Genomic DNA, 19,325 nt, shown 5'->3' with positions numbered 1-19,325 from the left:
GCCTATTGTAAACTTGCTTGTTTAGATCACATATTTCTTTAATCTCACACATGATTACCCACAGTTTACTCTGTTGACGGGCTTCATCCATTTCCTTAGATACCTCACTGATTCCAAGAGAGGCCTGAGAAGGAGCTGGAACCTTGCTTTCCACTTGCTAAAATATCACGAATGGAGCCAAGGATTCGGGTCAGAAGGCGCGATGCTGGATTTTATGTGTTGGCTTGATGGAACCACAGGACACCCGGACATTTGGTCAAATGTGATGCTGGGTATGCCCGCAAGGATGTTTCTAGATGAGATGAGCAAATATCTGAACCGGAGGCTGAGAGAAGCAGGTGGACCTCCCTCAGTTCTGACCTGACTCCTTCGAGGAATGGCACTGTTAGGAGATTGGGTCACCCTGATCAGAAGTGAGGGGTGCCAGAGATGCCAGAGAAAGGACATTTTCCTCTGACTCCTTTTTTGTCCCATTCTCAGTGATGATGTTTTGAGACTGCAAGGAGGAGATCAGACCCATCCTAAAGGAAGTCAACTCTGAATGTTCATCAGAAGGACTGATGCTGAAGCTGAAGCTCCAACACTTTGGCCACCTGATGTGAAGAGCCGAAGCATTAGAAAAGACCCAGATGTTAGGAAAGACTGAAGGCAGAAGAAGGGGGCGACAGAGGATGAGATGGTCAGATGGCATCACTGACTCAATAGACATGAGTCTGAGCAAATTCCAGGAAACAGTGGACAGAGAAGCTTGGCGTGCTGCAGGCCACGGGGTCACAAAGAGTCTGACACGACTGAGTGGCTGAACAACAATGAATGAGTTGTTGATATACTACAGGCTCTGATACACAGAGCCACAGGGAAGCCCACATATGCGGTGCACCTGTCTAATATATCATCATTTTCTTCAGCCATCCCAGGGCGCCTTCGAGATGGGCTTTTCCCAGCTCACGGTTCCTGTGTAGGGGAGACGGCCGGCATCCCTGAGGTTTGGAGTGTGCTCATTGCGCAGATTCTCCCTTCTTTGTCTGAATATCCTTCTTGTTGACCTTATCTGGACACCCTGATGAGGATACTGATGACATTCCAAGGAACCCCAACATCTTCTGAGCTCCTCTCCAACGCGAACTTGCTCTCATTTATAGAAGCATGATCTCATTTAAGGATAGAGTAAGGCTACAAGGAAAGTATATAGAAAAAAATTTTTTTTAAGATGAAAACAGAAGAAATTAGCAGACAGTGGTGGGGACTATGCTTGCGGTGGAGTGGGAGCATCGTTAATCAAACACCCTGTTACCGTAGGAGGCAGCACGCTGGCTGCGATGAGCCGTCAGGGTTAGCAGTCTGTGGCCTCTCTCTCTCTCTCTTTTTAATGTTCCTGTGTCTACATCTTAATAGCCAATTCGGATTTCAGTGCATTCAATTTAATCTTCTGACGTGAGTATCGGTCATTAATATGCTACACCTCACTTTATAACACAGCCAACGGGGAGAGGAAGAGTTAATTTGCTGCCAGAAATGTGAGCGTCAGCATCACCATGACAACCTGATGCAAATAGCGGCTGTGACCGCTGCCCAGAGGACATTCAGGCTGCACCTGGAGCACACGGGGCTGCCCGGGGCCTCACCCGACAGGTACGGCCACACCTGGCCCCGTGAGCTAACCAGCGCCCGCGGGATCATCTTTCAGAGCAGGAGCATGTTGGTGTGTGAGCTCCAGTGAGCAATGCCCACAGTCCCTCTCACCAGGTTGGCACTTTTATTACTGATATGTGAAAGGCAGGTAAAAATGGGTGGCATTTCTGGCTTGGACTTACCACTTTGGGAGGGTTCTCCCTCATTTCAGAGGTCCTTTCCTGGCTCATCACATCTGGAAATGGTCATTTGCCATTTACTGGTCACCACAGTTCCCTTGTGGCTCAGCTGGTAAAGAATTTGCCTAAAATGCAGGAGACCCCAGTTCGATTCCTGGGCCGGGAAGATCCCCTGGAGAAGGGACAGGCTGCCCACTCCAGTATTCTTGGGCTTCCTGGTGGCTCAGCTGGTAAAGAACCCGCCTGCAATGTGGGAGACCTGGGTTTGATCCCTGGGCCGGGAAGATCCCCTGGAGAAGGGAACAGTAGGCTACCCACGCCAGTATTCTGGCCTGGAGAATTCCATGGACTGCATAGTCCATGGGGTCACAAAGAGTCGGAAACGATTGAGTGACTTTCACTTGCAGTCTGGATGGCTGTAATGACCCACTCGAGAAAAGGTCTTCCCATGTAGAGTCAACAGTGGACTGTCTTCAACAATCATAGGTCCACACCTGACGCGCCCTTCCCGTGGCCGGCTTCAGAGAGGCAGGCGTCTAGACGGTCAGCCAGGCAAACACAGCCTGGCCTCCAGCATTGGATCCACCCGGGAAGCCCACAGCTGCGCCTCGTCCGGCTCTTCAGAGCTGACAGGGACCGCATCCTTCTCTGAATACATGGCTGTGGACCTTTTCCCAGAGGACAGAAAGAAGACGCTGGTTTTGTGTTCTCCCTCACAGGGGAGCATGATGGTGAGTTGTGGGCTGGTACCCGGTGAGACAGGTTGAGTCAGGGGCCTTCTCCTTCCACATGATGGGGAGAGAAGGAAGAATAGCAAAGGTATCACAGTTGCCCTCAGACTGGCGTGTGTTTGTCAATCATGAGAAGGGAAGAAGATTAGAACTGAGATTAACTCAAGGGACACTGCTGAGTCTCAACAAGTGATCACAGGCACCACATGCTGCTCAGAGAGGGAAGAGAAGAGAGAGGAGGAGAGGGCCAGGTTTTGGAAAAGTAACTGACTTTTGTGGGTTTCTTCCTTTGTCTTTTAGTAAGCCAAGGAATTTGAAGACCAACGTCTGAGGGGGTCTCCGCTGGGCTGGGAACTGGCTGGCACCCATGCCCAGCTTCCGCAGAGAGAATGTTGCATAACTTATGGACAAGTCTGAAGGCTCAAACACGTCTGTCACGGCACGGTCCTTCTGAGCTGACTTTCTTAGTGGACAGAGTCCCATCCGGGACTTTTAGCAAACGTGACCCCAACCCCACAAAGAAACAGACCACACACATGTAAGGAACAAGAAGTAAACACAAGTCCTATCCACTTCAGACTCACGCACAAACTGAGGTCATGTATTCTGGTGTTCATTTGCTTGTTTTGTTTTTATTATACTGAATTTAATTCAACCACTTGCTTTTTCCCACAGGCTAGTCAGAATCAGCGTTTATTTCCTTTGGGCCCACGCAGGCGTGATCTGAAAGGGGCATCTTGGAAACCGTATCCCATTTCAAGAGAGGACAAAGTCTCCTTGCTTTCTCTTTAGCGTCAAGAGTAATTTTAAAATGTTTCTGAGCCACTGAGTTTTGGCAGTATATTTTATTTTCTTAAAAACCGATCTTCAAAGTATGGTGGTGGTTTAGCAGCTAAGTCGTGTCCAACTCTTTGCCACCCCATGACTGTAGCCCACCAGGTTCCTCTGTCCGGAGGATTTTCCAGGCAAGAATACTGGAGTGGGTAGCCATTCTCTTCTCCAGGGGATCAAAGTACAGGCCACTAAAATGATTCTATGGTTTACATATGACAGTACATAGAGGTAAAGAACTCACATTGTGCATGGAAAAAGATCTGCAAAGAAGGTGGAAGCAATGAAAAACTAACTGTGCAGGTCAAGACCCCCAGTGATGACACAGGCACTCAGATGGATGACACTTGCCACAGAACAGAAAGTCGAATGATAGTCGCCAGGGATCATGGGGAGGAGAAAGTAGAGAGATGAAGGTTGAGGGGCATGAAGTTCTGGGTATGCAGGATGAATAACACCTGTTTACTGCTCAGTACATGCCTACAGCTAGCAGTATTGTGTTGTGTATTTGGAAATCGCTGAGACCATAGGTCTTATGTTCCATGTTCTTAACACACAGACATACATACTAGTAATAATAATGATGATAATAATACCAATAAAGGGGGCAAGAAGAAACTTTAGGGGCAATGGAGATGTCCGTGGCCTTGATGGTGGTAATGGTTTCACTAGTGTATATTTATCCCCAAACTCATTAAGTTGTATAAGTTAAATATCTACAGTTGTATATATTAAATCACTTCCACAGAGTGATTTGAAAAAAAGAAAACCACATTAGTAGGATTACATAGAGGATGAGACAGGAGAAAGGCAGACTGTGATTTGGTAGGTTCTGGAGGCTGGAGACGAACATGGCCTTGCAGGTGGTGGGTGCTCAGTGTCACGTAGAAACCTGTAGATGATGAAATGCTGATATCCTGAGATATGAAGGTAGGAGAAGAGAACAAAACAAACAAGATGTGTGTACCCATTTGTCTGCTGGCCAGTACCCAAGGCAATAAATAATGTGAGTTTGAGGTCATCATTTAAGATGATAATTGTAATCTTACAAAATGACATGGAGCTTTGGACCGGTGGGATTTATTACTGGAACTTGGTGACAAAGAGTACACAGTCTTAAACAGAAGCAGGGCTCCATACCAGTATGGTTGAATAGTGTCCTCAGAAAGGATATATTGAAATCTTCAAACCCCAGCACCTGTAAATGTAACTTTATTAAGAAATAAGATTTTTGCAGACGTGATCTTCACCCCAGTGAGGTGAGATCACTGGGGTGTCTCCGAATCCAATAGGATGATGTCCTCATGATAGAAGAGATGGAGACACACCTGGGGGTCCTGTGAAGACAGAGATGAATGCAGCTGTGAGCCAAGGGAGACTGAGGAGCAGCCCCCACCAGAAGACAGAAGGGGCAAGGAAGCCTGTTTGCTTAGTTTCAGAGGGAGCGTGGCCCTGCCAACATCCTGATTCGGGCCTTCTGGCCTCCAGAACTATGGTGCAATACATTTCCATGATTTTAAGCCTCTCAGTTTGTGGTCCTTGGTGACAAGAGCCGTAACAGACTAATGTGCCCATAAGGAAGATGGAGCTGTGCCTGGAGAAATACTGCCAACTCAAGGGTTGGGCGTGTAGGGCAGGATCTTGGTGAAGATCAAAGGCCATATTAATATGTCAGAGAGCACACACAGATCACTCACTGGATGAAAGAGAAGAGAAAACTCGAGGCTGTAATTGCAGTTTAGCTTTTAAGTTTCACACAGAGGCAAAATAGAGAGACGGTCGGACAGTTCAACTCCCCAGAGCTGCTGGGCTGAACACAGAGGATGTGACCAGACAGCCATCTTTCATCATACTGATGAGTCGTCACCCTGATTTTAGAAAAGACATTGGCAGTGACCTCTGTTTGATAAAGGGGAAGAACTGGGTGCTCTGGGTGGTGGTGGTTTGGTGGTTTAGTCGCTAAGTCATGTCCAACTCTTGCGACCCCATGGACTGTAGCCCACCAGGCTCCTCTGCCCATGGGAATCTCCAGGCAAGAATACTGGAGTGGGTTGCCATTTCCTTCTCCAGGGGATCTTCCCCACCCAGGAATTGAAGCTGGCTCTCCTGCATTGCAGACAGACTCTTTACCACGTGCCCTATGAGGAAAGCCCAGTGCCCTGGGAGCAGAGACCAAAAAAACGGTTCTTCAAAGTCACACATGTGTCAGTGTGTGTGTGCGTGTGCTCGGCTGTGTCTGACTCTTGGCAACCCCGTGGACTGTAACCTGCCAGGCTCCTCTGTCCGTGGGATTTCCCAGCAAGAATGCTGGGTGGGTTGTCATGCCCTCCTCCAGGGGATCTTCCCAACCCAGGGATCAAACCCGTGTCTCCTGCATTGGCAGGTGGATTCTTTGCCATTAGCACAACCTAGGAAGCCAGATGTATCAATAAGGCAGTTTGAAAGTTTCTGATGTTAAGTAGATCTAAAGAAATGAGACTTAAAAGACAAGCCTGATTCAAACAAAGAAACATGGAATGTGTCTGAAACATGAAATTGGCAGACAGCTGTCAGTCAGACAGATGATCTACAGGCTCAGATTCCTTGCAGTTTGTGGATGTGAGTTTGCAAAATGGAATGTAACCAGAGATAAGTGTGGGAGAGAAAGGGGTACCTCTGGAACATGGCCACCAGGCTTATGTGCCAAAGAGCTGGAGCTACAAAATGTTACCAGGCAACAGAGTACCCTTTTAGCCTTAACCCGAATAAAACACAGAAGCAGGAAGGCAGACCGGATTGCAGACAAGAACCCAGGCTCTGGAAGTGGTCAGATCTGGGTGTGACTCCTGACTTTTTCCATCTCATCTGTGATGGACTTGGGTAGGTGTGGAGCCCACGTGTATTGTGGCTTGATCGTGGTTTTCACTTATAAGATGCTGATGATAAGCACAGGATGCATGTGAATGAAGCAGGTTTGGTGCAGCACGTGGTCTATGCAAGAGTTCATGCCTATCACCGTTATTTTATTTATGTATTATTGAAGCATAGTTGATTCACAACTGCTCAGGTGTACAGCAAGTGATTCAGTTACACCTACATGGGTACCCCTTTTCAGGTTCTTTTCCATCATCGGTTGTTACAAGATATTGAGCACGGCTCCCTGGGCTCCACGGTAGGACCTTGCTGCTTATCAGTTTTGTATATACTGGTGTGCGTCTATTAATCCCAAACTCCCAATTCATATAGCGGTGTGCGTCTGTTAATCCCAAACTCCCGATTCACCCCTCTCCGCTTCCCTTCTAGTAACCGTGAGTTTGATTTCTATGTCTGTGAGGCTATTTGTTCTGTAAATAAGCTCATTTGTATCATTTCTTTCAGATTCCACATATCAATGATATATAGGATACATGGCCTCTCTGATTTACTTTACTTAGTATGAGAATCTTTACATCCAGCAATCCATGTTGTTACAGATGACACGGTTTCATTCTTTTTTATGACCGAGTAGAATTCCATTGTAGAATTCCATCCACATTTTCTTTATCATTCGTCTGTTGTTGGACACTTAGTTGCTTCCATGTCTTGGCCATTATAAACAGTGCAGATATGGACACTGGGGTGCACATATCTTTTCAAATTAGAATCTTCACCTTTCCTGAGTATATGTCCAGAATAAGATTGATAGATTATATCAGAACCTTATTTTTAGTTTTTTAAGAAATCTTCATACTGTTTTCCATTATGACTGCACCAATTTACATTTCCACCAACAGTTGTAGAAAGGTTTCCTTCTCTAGAACCATCATTAATTAGAATCATTTAAAGTATGTCTTAAGAGCATTTAAAAAAGGGAAGCATAGTTGTTTTTTTAAAAAGTAAGCTACAGAATAGAAAGTTATTACATATAAACATATAAAATGTTATATATATATGTATGTTTTTATATATATATAATTTTTCCTGGATTTTGAAGTATCATTGATGATTAAAAGTTGTATGTGTTTAAAGTGTACAGATTAACAATTGACATACATGAACTTTAACAGATCCATCAAAATGGTAGTTTTAAAATATTTGCTTTGTTGGTAAAAATAGACTAGAACCTACTTGGAGAGAAGAATCATATCCTAGGAAGAACAGCTGAGAACGAGGATGTTTGAAAAGGCAAAAAGGAGATGAGAAGGATCTCCAAGGGGGTCACCCCGGTTTTGTGGGCTGCAGTGAAGTTACAGGGGTCAGCTTTCAGGTCAGGAAGGGTCAGGAGCTCGTGACACTCGTCCGAGTTTCCTGAAGGAGGAGGGATCCTTCAAAGGAGCTGCTGCGACGCCCAGCCCCGCACTGCACAAGCTCTGGGCACTGTCTCCTCTGATGCGTCCATCCCTTTGTGGGGTTGAGATTTCTCTCCAAAGAGAAGAATGCTGCAGGACTGGAGAATCTCGCCAAAGCTCCTTGTATAGAAAATCCCAGCATAAAATGGTAACAAAATCAGAGAATCTGTACTATCCGTTTAACCCCCCTGGGCTTTGACCTCTGTAATCGGTCCAGGAGGGCAGAAGGGAGCCAAGAGCAGTGAAGAGTAGGGAGCCCAGAGCCTGGGGAGGGTGGGGGTCAGTGCGGGAGTGGGGGCCTCAGGAGACCACGCTGGGGCACACACCCGTCCCAGGGGCCGCAATACAGCGTGGAGGGAAAGCGCTTCCCGTGGGCTGCTCCACGCATGGGTCCTTCAGATTCTGTGCTCTTGGGAGGAGGAGAAGGAAGAAAACACAGATTCTAGAGTTGTTGCTGATGTTCAGTCGCCAAGTTGGGTCCTCCTCTTCACGACCCCATGGGCAGCAGCATGCCAGGCTTCCCTGTTCCTGACCGTCTCCCGAAGTTTGCCCAAGTTCGTGTCAACCTAGTAAGTGATGTCATCCAACCATCTCATTCTCTAGAATTTTAAAAACATAATTATTTACATAAAAGAGATAACATCTTTCAGGAAACACATGGATCTGTACTTTCCACCTTCCCATTTCTTTATTCCCTCTTTATTTTTATCTCATGCTTCAACCAGATATCCGACCCTTCATAAACAAAATCTCCTGAAACACATGTGGGGCTTTGTTCTCCTTGGGGTTTGCTTTCATTGTCCACAGAAACAAGACTCGGGGACTGAGGCTGGGAAGGCGGGGGCTGCGCTAGCAAGGGGAGAAGGGCCTCTTCTGTCTTGGCCCCAAGGATGAGGCTAAGTGACCATTTCTCAAGTGTTGCCATCGACCTATGACCCTAAAGCGCTCTCATTACCAGGCCCACCCCCTTTGCTCTTCCAGGCTGTGATTCTATTCCCTAAGTCACAGAGGCCTGCCGGGATCGGCCCACAGATTTCTTCCTTCTTTTTTTTTTTCCTTAAGAATTTCATTCTTTGCTTCTTTTTTTTTTTTTTTTTTAATATTTATTTATTTGACTGCCCCAGGTCTTCATTTTGACGCATGGAATCTTTCATTGTGGCATGCAGGATGTAGTTCCCTGAGCTGGGATCAAACCCAGGCCCACTGTATCGGGAGCTGGCGATCTTGACCGCTGGATCGCCAGGGAAGTCCCACACAGCTGTCCTTATTGCCATCCTTTACGTCCACGGTGGGCTTCCTGCTTTCAGTACCGAGAAGTTTGGCTGTACCTATACTTCAGGGGACTCTTACCCAGAGGAAAGAAATGGTTTTCTTATGTGACTTATTAATATAAAGTGGCCCTCAATTATAATTCCTTAAGTTAAGCTTGAGAAGTGTTCTGAAGCAAACAGATTCTGCTGTCCAATACAGAAAAAATATTGGAAAATTGGAAAATGTTTGTGTAATCTTCCAAGTAGAAGAATGCACTTGGCCTTGTCACTCAGCATATCTGTGGATGAAAACAGAAGCTCATCTCTCTTGTTATAGTCTCCCTTGTATTCCTGGGCCTCTCTGACAGCTCAGCTGGTGAAGGGTCCGCCTACAAGGCGGAAGCTCCCAATTCACTTCCTGGGTCGGGAAGATCCCCTGGAGAAGGGACAGGCTGCCCACCCCAGGATTCTTGGGCTTCCCTTGTGGGTCAGCTGGTAAGGAATCCACCTGCAGTGCAGGAGACCTGGGTTCGGTCCCTGGGTTGGGAAGGTCCCCTGGAGAAGGGAAAGGCTCCCCACCCCAGTATTCTGGCCTGCTATTTTTAGGCTACTCAGAATATGTGACAGTGTTTTGTTTTTATTTTTGCAAATGGGGTGTAGCAGCCTTTCCATCTGTGGTTGCCATGGTTAATTCTTATTTCCACAAGGAGGAAATGCAGGGAAAGAAAACGGACGTCCCCTTAGAGCAGTCTGGGAGTAGACGTGCATGAAATAATCTAATGACTGGAGAACAGAAGAGAATGAAAGAAATACTCAGGTTTCAATTACAGATGCATATATTGTTACTAACTTGTGGGTATAGACCTAGCCACCCGGGTCTGACTCCAAGTATTAAACAAAACCCCTCAAAATTATAAAAGCCCCCAGTATCACGCAGCTCTCTTACCACTGGCCTTTCATTTTGAAAGATGTGACTATCTTCTGCGTTTCCGATGCTCCTTTACAAACCTGTTTATCAAACGTATGGAACATTTTTGTTTATGATGGCTTATGATTAATCATTCACCAAGGACGTGGGCCCTTTGTACCTGTTACTGGTGTGCATTTGTTTGGACTGCGCTTGACCCTTTGTACCCAAGTGGCCTGTGTAGGAACCTTTGAAAACAATCTACCTGGTTAAATGTGTTTATGGTACTTGCGGAAATCCTGTGGCTTTGTAGCTATCACATTCTGCTACGTAAGAGAAACCAAAATGACAATTTCACTCTCAAAATCAAGTTGATTTTTATATCAAGATAAATACATCCATCCTGGGTTCCTTGGAAGCATTCTGGGGGGAAATTTTAAACACTATTCTGAGCAATAGGTGGCCACTCTGTGACCAAGGGGTGTTATATAAAGTACGCCTCTTTGCAAAAAACAAGAGGAGGCTAGTCTCAGATCTGTCCTCACCTCTTCTCTGCACGTGATGATCAAAGTTCTCTGCAGGTTCATCTCAGGGGAGTTCGTCTACCCACCTGATGCCCTAGAGATGGGAGGGTCTCAACTTCCAAAGCCAGGTCAAATGGAAGAACGGAATGTGTCCTGCGCCCGTTTCATCATTCGCCCTTCAGACACCCCTTACAGGAGTCCCTGCCTCAGGGTTCCTCTCCTGTCCTCCACTCGGGCAGTCCGCAAACAGTCATCGCAAGGCTGCCCTGTGGGGAGGGAGTCACGTGCAGAAATCAACCAGGATGGTCTGTGAATTCCAGGAATGCATCGTCTCACACAGGGCATGGACGTGCCTCGGGGAACTTCAAAACAAAGTCGTTAATGTGTGCCGTGTGTCTGAGACAGAGAAGAATGGCCAAGAGCCCACAGAAGGGTGATGTGCTTGTACAATAAGGCCCCTACAGACAAACCTTCAGGCTGCAGACTTTCAATGATGCAAACCTGCAGTCGTCAGCGTCAGGAGTGAGTGAAATTGCAGCTTTCCCCTACCCCGTCTCCAGCTTCTGACGCTGTTTCAGCTCAACCCTCTCCCTCCTCTGCCTAGGAACCCTTCTCACCTCCTCACCCAGTGCCAGCCCCCGAATGCCAGCCCCCGAATGCCAGCTGTTGTGCAGGACGACTTACTTGTCAAGATCTTGTACTCCAAGATGAAAAATGCTTTCTTAATTTTTGTGCATTTGTTTTTTATGTATTATTTGTGTGAAACATACTAGAAACCTATTACAGTACTATATGGGCTTCCCTGGTAGCTCAGTTGGTGAAGAATCTGCCTGCAATGCAGGAGATCTCAGTTTGATTCCTGGATCAGGAAGATCCGCTGGAGAAGGGAAAGGCTACCCTCTCCAGTAGTCTTGGGCTTCTCTTGTGGCTCAGACAGTAAAGAATCTGCCCGCAATGCGAGAGACCTGGGTTCGATCCCTGGGTTGGGAAGCTCCCCTGGAGAAGGGAAAGGCTCCCCACTCCAGTGTTCCGGCCTGGAGAATTCCATGGACTCTATAGTCCATCAGGTCGTGCAGAGTTGAACACGACTGACAGACTGTCTCACACACACACACTACTGTATAGTCAATTGTGTTACCTGGATATCTAGGCTAGCTTTGTTGGACTCACGAAGGCATGCTGGGAATCAAACTCCTTCACATGTTGGAGACTGTGATCTGTTACCCAGAGGCCATTTTACAGAATAAATAGATCTGGAGTGGAAGAATGACTTGTGCATCTTGATGGGAAGAAAATGCCAGGATTAGGAAGTGGAGGCTGTGAAATCAGAGGGTCTAGAATTTAATTAGAGAGTTTGGCTAGATGGGAGGTCATGAACTGAATCAGTTGGAGGTGAGAATGGAGGTGATGGGGGTCTCATTATTTATTATGAGTTAAGATGAGCTGTCTGACAACCCACTCCAGCATTCTTGCCTGGAGAACTCCACGGACAGAGGGGCCTGGGGGGCTGCAGCCCATGGTGTTGCAAAAAGTCGGACTGACGACTAAGCACACTCAAGATGAGCTGTCACAGGACGAGAAAGAAGACCGATCAAGCAAAAGTGCAACAACCATTTAAACTCTAGAAGTAAGAGAACTATCACAGTGCATAGCTTTCTATCTATAGAATGCTCTGTGATATGGACTAATAACACAATATGATTATATCTAAGTTTAACACAAGAATTTCGCCATGAGTCTGACATACTCACTTATTACTTCATCTCAGAAGGTGCTGGCCCATGTCGATAAGCCCATAAGAAATTCTAAAAATGTTTAAACATCGGCTGATTTGACCATCCTTTCTGCCCTCCTGGGCTATGAATCTTGGTCTCATAAATAGACGCTGATGAAGCCGGCGGCTGGTGTGAACTGATTCATTATGTGTCAGTTATTTTAGAGAAAGTTCAATGATGACCTTCCTGTTCTTTAAATCAATACATGAACAGATTCTAAGAACAATAAACTTCCCCAGTTCAATAACATGAGGGAAGCATGCTGATTTTTAATGCTTAAAAATATTTTCAAAAAGGCAAGTGACCTGAAAAATCACGGGAAACTCAAATAATGAAGAGTGTGGTAAGAGTCAGAAGCCACACTCCCCTTGGTTTCCTCCCCCCTGAAACAACAAGTATTTCCCTACTGGGGAAAGTTTAAAATCCACGTACTGCTGAGAGACATTGGTTTTCCTTGGTGTGAGGGAAAATCAATAGCTAAAGTTTGGTGAAGAGTCCCACGTTGATGCAATGTAACTTTAATTCCTATAAAAGCATTTTCTAATCACATGATATAACTGAGAGATAGGTTTCACTCCAGAATAATGAGTCTTCAGTATATCACCAGGAAACATTGTTCTTGCTTTTGGTTTTGGGGGTGGCAGTCTGTCCACTGTGCCATCAAGTCTGAAATTCTTAGCATAACTGATGACGGAATTAGGAAACAGAACACTTTGCTGGGTGTGTATGTGTGTGTGTATTCAGTCACTCAGTCATGGCCAACTTTTCTGCGTCCCCATGGACTCCTCTATCCATGGAATTTTCCAGGCAATAACACTGGAGCGGGTAGCCATTCCCTTCTCCAGGGGATCTTCCTGATCTAGGGATCAGACCCAGGGATTAAACCCATGTCCCCTGCGTCTCCTGACTTGGAAGGTAGATTCTTTACCACTGAGCCGCCTGGGAAGCCTATCTTGGTACAAACTCTGCACATAAACCAGACCACAGATATCTGTGGATCATTTCATTTCTTAAAAATGTTTCAGAATTACAGCTCCATTACACTGAAGGCAAGCCAAGGAGAAAGCGTCAGTCACCCAGTCGTGTCCGACTCTCTGCGACCCCTCGGACTGCAGCCTGCCAGGCTCCTCTGTTCATGGGATTCCCCAGGCAAGAGTACTGGAGTGGGTTGCCTTTTCCGTCTCCAGGGGATCTTCCCCACCCAGGGGTGGAACACAGGTCTCCCACATTGCGGTGGACTCTACCGTCTGAGCCTCCACCGAAGCCCACACTGAAGGCGAAGGAGAAGCTAATTTTAGAAGCCCATCGGGGATCTGCTCAGAAAACCACTTTCACAGACTCTACACTTATCCTTTCACATGTTTACTGCCTCCTGCATGCTTTCATGAAACATTTACCAGGCATCTACTACATTCTGAAATAGGTGATTCTTTAAGATTGTATTATCTCAGAGATAAAGGGATATTTATTTTATTGCCGGTTGAAGGTGCTCCATCAGAGAGTGATAACCCATTTAATCTCTCCTTCAGCTAACATGTCATCCATGCCCCGGAAAATACAAAGACAAATAAGAGATGCTCCCTCAGAGAACTGGCTCTCTGGTCTCATCTCCAACCCAAAGTCTCACAAGCGCAGTCTGAGTCTATAAGCTTCTGTATTTATCATCACTCAGAATGTGTTTGAATAAGACCATCTGTGAAAGCATTGCAAAAACATATCTATTATCATTCTGATTCATTTTATGGATGATTCCCTTCGGATGTTTGAAAACATGAAACTCCAACACATGTGACAAAAATCACTTCTTATTGCTTTGTTGTCTTTGTTTATTTTTTAAAAGGTTTTATTTTATCTTCAGGCTATAGTACATCTCAAAACAACTAGTTAAATCTTGATCATTTACAGGAATTCACAGGCACGCAGGTCTGGACTCTAGAAAGCCACTCAAAAAGATTTTTAATAACTGCTTTACTGAAATATAATTCACAGACTCTAAGTTCACTCTTTTAAAGTATGTAATTCGGTGGGTTTTATTATAGTCACAGAGTTGTGAAATCGTCACCGTGTAATTGTCATCACCCCCAAATAAAACACATCACAGTCACAATCCATTTCCCTCCAAAGTCCTCCCAAGCTCTTGGCAACCACTAACCTACTTCCTGTGTCCACGGAGTTGTCTGCTCTGAACGTATCATGTAAATGGGTTCACACAATATCCAGCCTGCTGTTACTGCTTCTTTCACTGAGCATAATGCCTTCAAGGTTCATCTATGTTGTATCATGTATCCGAACTTCTTTCTTTTTATAAAATATCGAGCATTCCATTGTGCAAATACACCACATTCTGTTTATCCATCCATCTGTTGAGGAACATTGGGGTTGTCTCCAATTTGACTATTATGAATAATGCAGATAGGAACTTTTGTGTACAGTTTTTGCCCGGATGGAAGTTTCCAGTTCTCATGGGTTTTCATCTAGGGGTAGGATTGCTGGGCCAAAAGGTATGTTTAACGTTTTGAGGAATTGCCAAACTGTTTCCCAAAGTGACCGCATCATTTGACCTTCCTGCCCACAGTGGGCGAGAGTTCCAGTTTCTCCACACCCTCACCAATGCTCGTTTCAGGAAGATCTTTGTCCTGGCATATGAAGAATGTGTCTCTATTTTCTCAGAATTTATTTCAAAGAATAGGGTGAGGGGACATGATAACAATCTTCTCCAGGGGAGGTAAGAAATGGTCTCCTTTTCCCAGTGCTGACAGCTTCTCAAAACCCTGGCCACCCTGCAGGGTAGGATTCTAGGAACGGGATTCCTTGTAGCATGTGTCTAATCTGTGGGGCAGAGTCATTCCCTCTCAAACTTTCCCTGACCCAGTATGGATAATCAGAGCAGCAGACAGTGGCTCTGCAACAAAGAAAATACTGTGCAGGCAGGTAGCAATCAAGAGATTCGTATTCTTCAGGGCTCAGAGGCTGAAGAATTCGTGATTTGTCTCCATTTCGTAAAGATGACTTACATAGATCTTAATTGGAAATTTTGACTTTTCTCATTATTCCCATTTTTCTTTTATGAAGCAAGTGCCCAGATATCTGATAGTGGTTTTATGTGGTTAGTGGCCAAATATTTCCATTAGATACACTGCCCAGGCAAACTAAAGATGTCCAGCACGATTCAAGATGACGGAATTCGAGTTGGCCAGGAAGGACTTCAGCCATTTGTAATAAGGTGTTCAGTCTATTCCCCTTCTTAAAGTTAGCAAAGACTGCAAGTGACCTGCAAAAGCTTGAAATGCTATTAAAATGCTATCGTTACACTTTATAATGTGCTTTAGGGAAAGGGTACTACCCACTCCAGTATTCTTGGGCTTCCCTTGTGGCTCAGCTGGTAAAGAATCTGCCTGCAATGTGGGAGACCTGGGTTCGATCCCTGGGTTGAGAAGAGCCCCTGGCGAAGGGAATGGCTCCTCACTCCAGTGTTCTGGCCTGGAGAATCCCATGGGCTGTATGGTCCATGGGGTCGCAAAGAGTCGGCCACGACTGAGTGACTTTCAGTTTCTTTAGGGAAAGAGTTACCTGTAGCGGTGCTAATATAAATAAACAACCACAGGAAGTGAGTGGTTATAGATCCCAGCGCGCATGCGACAGTCAGCCTGATCTTACTAGATTAGGTGAGGGGTTTAGGTAAACTCTTTGGGGAGGGAGACATCACATGTTGCTACTGGAGACTGTTCAATCATACACATGCACACGCATGCACACGCATGCACACACACACGTGTGCACACGTGTCTGTACACGTGGTGGACAACACCATGTGCAGGATCTAATTCCCAAACCGCTCGTGTCGTGAAGTGCTTCATAGGCCCCGGCATGTTTTGGCACCTCAAAAATGTTTACTAAGTGATTTAAGATAGCTGCTAAAACCACTGGATTATACAGTTCTTGGGAGTATTCCTTTCCCCTGCGTTAGCTTTTGCACTCTCATTACCCTAGATATTGAGTCAATGTCAGGGTCTGCTGCTGATGGCTTTTTTTGTGTGTGAATGGAACAGGGGGCAAGAGAAAGACGGTTTCAGTCTATCTCCAGAGACCCTGGTTCTTCTACTTTTACTTGAAGGACTTTGTCTCCATCCTCTGTCTCCTGGAGTTGACCTAGATCTTTCCATTAGAAGGAACAAGCCTTACAAGGCACTGTCTTACTTGCTCATAGTCTTGACCATGGCTCTGCTTGGCACAAGATCACAGCTAGAACCACCAAACGGCCTCAAGTCCAGGCTCAGAATTGGGGGAATTTTGGACATGACTTCACCTTACCCAGACCACCTTCTAGAAGAAGACAGCCCAAGCATCTTGAGTGTCCAGTCCTCTGTGAGGCCTTTACCCAGAACTGCATGTCCACTCCCTTCTCAGGGGTCTCCTCTGCTTTCAGCTGCTTTCCAGCCCCCCTACCCCTCTCCAGAAGGAAAGCTTCAGGCCAAGGGTTAGGTCCTGACTGTCTTTGCGTCTCCACCATCTGCCATAAATTGGTGTCTGATGGGTGTGCAACTGTTGGTCACCCCCATCCCCTATGTCCCCTGCAAGATAAAGAGCTCTGTGAACACTTGGTGGGCGGCCCCACCAAGTGCGTCAGGGGAGAGGAGGGCATGGGAATCAAACTGACAGAAGACAGACTAGCAGGAGAAAAGCACAAGAACTTTTCCACGGCCGTGAGATCCCCACAGAAAAAATGAAGACCCAAAGAAGGGGCAGAGCCTCGTTGCCCACACAGCAGGCTGAACAAAGATAGACCCTTGAGGAAAAGGGACTGAGACACACGGGGACCAAAGGGAAGATCAGAGTCAGTCTGGCAGGATCTGCTTGTGCAGGTTTCTTGGCGTCCATTCCCAACTCTGGTCAGAAGAGTACGTCTCCCCGGCTGGGGTAAGGAGGGCAGCTCCCACGTGGCATTTTTCTCTCCTGGCTTCAGGAAGACAGCGGGGAATGGAGCTCCCTTGTTGCACCTGCTGGTTTTCAAATTCTTTCAGCTCAAAGAAGCATATTTTCAGGTGACACATTCTGTTACCCTTCATTTATTTATTTACACAGATGAAGTCCATGCCCTTCATAAGGTTGGGTCAGAGAAATAAATGAGTTGCATGTGCGTATCTTAGAACAATCCTTTGCATTTAGTAAACGCTACATAAGTATTCAATAAACTTAATAAATGCTTCCCAGCTGGCTCAGACGGTAAAGAATCTGCCTGCCACGTGAGATACCCAGGTTCCATCCCTGGTCGGGAAGACCCCCTGTAGAAGGGAATGGCCACCTACTCCAGTATTCTTGCCTGGAGAATTCCATGGACAGAGGAGCCTGGCCGGCTACAGTCCATGGGGTAACAAAGAGTCGGACATGACTGAGCAACTAACACTTCCCCAGGTGGTGCTAGAGGTAAAGAATCTGCCTGCCCTTGCAGGAGACGCAGGAGACACAGGTTCGATCCCTGGGTCTGGAAGATCCCCCCTGGAGAAGGAAATGGCAACCCACTCCTGTATTCTTGCCTGGGAAATCCCATGGAGAGAGGAGGCTGGCGGGTCACAGTCAGTGGGGTCACAGAGAGTCAGACACGACTGGGGACAGCACAGCATGGAAGTGTTAATTACTACCTTTAGTTTAAGGAAATGGTTTGTGTGGGTTAGTGATGTTTCTACCAAACTTTAGTCCAATCTGGCTCCCTGATATTATTCCCCCCTCAAGTATTTACATTTCAAAAGCACTTCCCTTGCATATATAAACTCATGTGTGACTTTAAGCTGAACATGTAGCCTATAAAAATAAATTATTAATTTTAGTTAGTAATCAAAGTCCAAACAAGTCTGTAACCATGAAATCTCTAATTATTCTTTTGTTCTTCCCAGCAACAGACATGGGTATGAGAGGCAAGAGTGCTAGGCCCGGGGAAATTCTGCGTCTGACCCGTTTAATGTGACCACGCTAACTGTCATCCAAGTATTTGTCTTAGGCTGTCAGCATTATAAGCTTCATGACTGCTTGCTGAATACTGAGATAGGCACCCCAGAAGCTCTCCATAAACATTAATTGAAAGAATAATTGAAAATAAACCTACATGCCTTTTCACTTAAATCCAAGCCTTTGCTAAGGTTTAACTTTCTCGGTCATGTAATCACCTTCTATATACAAAGGAAAAAATATAATCAGTGGGAGCCGCTTTTCATTCTAAATTCTGCTTTAATTTTTGCTTCAAGCACAAATATTACAGGTTTGATGTGACTTATGTGTTTAAGTTTCCACTGAGCTCTGAGAACGGCCTGAGCATATCCCTTCATTTCCCTTTTTGAGAGTCTCTACTTGGGTCTGTCCACTGGACTCGCCGCATTTGAATCATGTCCTGGTCGCTCTGCCTCTATCAGGGGGCCGGGCCGTGCTCGGTCACTCCGTCGTGGCTGACGCTTCGCAGCCCCACGGACCGTAGCCCACCCGGCTCCTCTGTTCACGGGAGTCTCCCGGCCGGAACACTGGAGCGGGTGGCCACACTCTCCTCCAGGGGACCTTCCCAACCCAGGGATCGAACCCAGATCTCCCACATTGCAGGCGGATTCTTCACCATCTGAGCCCCCAGGGAAGCCCCGTCAGGTGGCTGGGGGACGACGGGTTAGTGTGCTGGGGATGTAGTTCAGGGTAGACTCCCCAGGGATAGCAGTTTCAAAGTAGTCGGTGAAACCCAATCGTTCTCAAACTACCAGCCTTTAACATGAAATTCTGTGGCAAATGACTGAGATCACAGTTTGCAGCGGAAAGAGGAGGCCAGGTCAGGGTCTCAAAGACTGCGGTCTCCCAGGGCTGCCTCTGGGGTAAAATCCAGCCCTACTGGATTCACCCGAGGGCTATGCTTTCCTCCCTGGAAACGGGCTCCATTTTTCCATCCAGCTCATCCTCATTGTTCTGTGAGCACAAACCAAGAGCTCTATTTACATAAGAACAAATTCATGTGTGGAAGAGTCTGATCAGGAGCAGGAGGTTCAGAACTTACAAAGTGAATCCATCAGTAGAGCCCTCTAGCCAACTTCGCGAGACCAGTCCAAGCTGACATCATAAGGACATTGACGATGTAAACGTGCGGGAACACTGTCTAGGAAAATCTCTAAATGGATGGCCTGTGCTTAGCTTCTTTTCACAAAGAGCAAAATCTAGGTAA

The 19,325-nt window shown here is 46.2% G+C and overlaps 1 long non-coding RNA gene across 3 annotated transcripts; it reads right to left on the bottom strand.

The window, feature by feature from the left end:
* Positions 1-7,051: 7,051 nt before the first annotated feature.
* Positions 7,052-10,634, bottom strand: LOC139036229 (uncharacterized). Of its 3 annotated transcripts, none has more exons than XR_011488933.1 (3): positions 10,448-10,634; positions 9,877-9,938; positions 7,052-9,229 (listed from the first exon to the last, which is right to left on the bottom strand). It is a non-coding gene; the product is annotated as an uncharacterized lncRNA (long non-coding RNA). The 3 variants fall into 3 exon arrangements; XR_011488935.1 differs by having other exon boundaries at positions 7,052-8,279; XR_011488934.1 differs by lacking the exon at positions 10,448-10,634 and having other exon boundaries at positions 7,052-8,279; positions 9,877-10,413.
* Positions 10,635-19,325: the final 8,691 nt, after the last annotated feature.

The sequence above is a fragment of the Odocoileus virginianus genome, chromosome 8 (assembly GCF_023699985.2).
Source record: "Odocoileus virginianus isolate 20LAN1187 ecotype Illinois chromosome 8, Ovbor_1.2, whole genome shotgun sequence".
NCBI classification, from domain to species: Eukaryota; Metazoa; Chordata; class Mammalia; order Artiodactyla; family Cervidae; genus Odocoileus; species Odocoileus virginianus.
This window is presented reverse-complemented; position numbering and strand designations above follow the sequence as displayed.